This window comes from Gopherus flavomarginatus, chromosome 4, assembly GCF_025201925.1.
Source record: "Gopherus flavomarginatus isolate rGopFla2 chromosome 4, rGopFla2.mat.asm, whole genome shotgun sequence".
NCBI classification, from domain to species: domain Eukaryota; kingdom Metazoa; phylum Chordata; order Testudines; family Testudinidae; genus Gopherus; species Gopherus flavomarginatus.
This window is the reverse complement of record NC_066620.1, coordinates 26008681-26009520: the sequence shown is the minus strand read 5'-3', so window position 1 is coordinate 26009520 and position 840 is coordinate 26008681. Positions and strand designations below refer to the sequence as shown.

Sequence of the window (840 nt, the reverse complement as noted above, 5' to 3'; positions counted from 1 at the left end):
TCCAGCCTGGGACTCTTCCTCCTTCCTGCCTAGCCCTGACTATGAAGCCTGGCCCTGGCACTCCTTCCTTTGAATGCCATGTGGGCAAGAGGAAGAGTGTGGCAGCTGCAGGGACCAAAGTTGTGGACATCAGGTGAAGCAGTGAGAAACAACCATATGGTCAACCTGCAGGGCTCTCCAGCCAGAGTGTTAAGTTCTAGGACCCTCACCTATAGCAGCCAGCCCATTGAACCGGCTGGACCAAAGATCTATCTCCAGTGGGCATCAGTCATCCAGCAGGAGGGAAAAAACTCACTGCAGTTCACCCTGAGAGAGGGGAGCCAAGCACATTGAGCTCCATGGCTTTGCAGGAAACCAGCATTGCTCCAGGAGGTCCCACTGAGATTTAAACTCAGATTCCAGGATCCAAAGTCCTGAGTGCTGCCCATTACACCATGGGACCTGCTGCCATTTCATTTTCTAGACCCCTGTGACTCTCAGCTGGCTGATTTGTACCCTGCACTTATTGCTTCCCACTAGCAGCTTCCTCTTGCAGGACTCTCTCTCCTCCTCCATCGACTGTGGTCCTGCACTATCAGATCCTCAGGTCCTGCCCTGAGTCCCCGCATCCCCCTGCTTTGTCTCCATTCCCTGCAGGCCTCAAAAATGTTAGGGGAGCTGCCCCTCCCTTCACTCAGTGCTCCTGCCCATATCGGCCAGCTGCAGCCTCATCTCCTGGAACTCGGCCAGCTGTCGTTTGATCCGGTCATACAGTCACATGCTGACTGGCTCCTCAGCATGGATGCTCTTGTGGAAACCCCACAGGTGATGCTGCAGGACTTGGTACCACTGGTTTCTTTA

At 54.4% G+C, this 840-nt stretch overlaps 1 non-coding gene across 1 annotated transcript; it reads right to left on the bottom strand.

Annotated features, from left to right (window-relative positions):
• Nucleotides 1-370: 370 nt before the first annotated feature.
• TRNAQ-UUG (transfer RNA glutamine (anticodon UUG)) lies at nt 371-442 on the bottom strand. The gene has a single exon. It is a non-coding gene; the product is annotated as a tRNA-Gln (tRNA).
• Nucleotides 443-840: the final 398 nt, after the last annotated feature.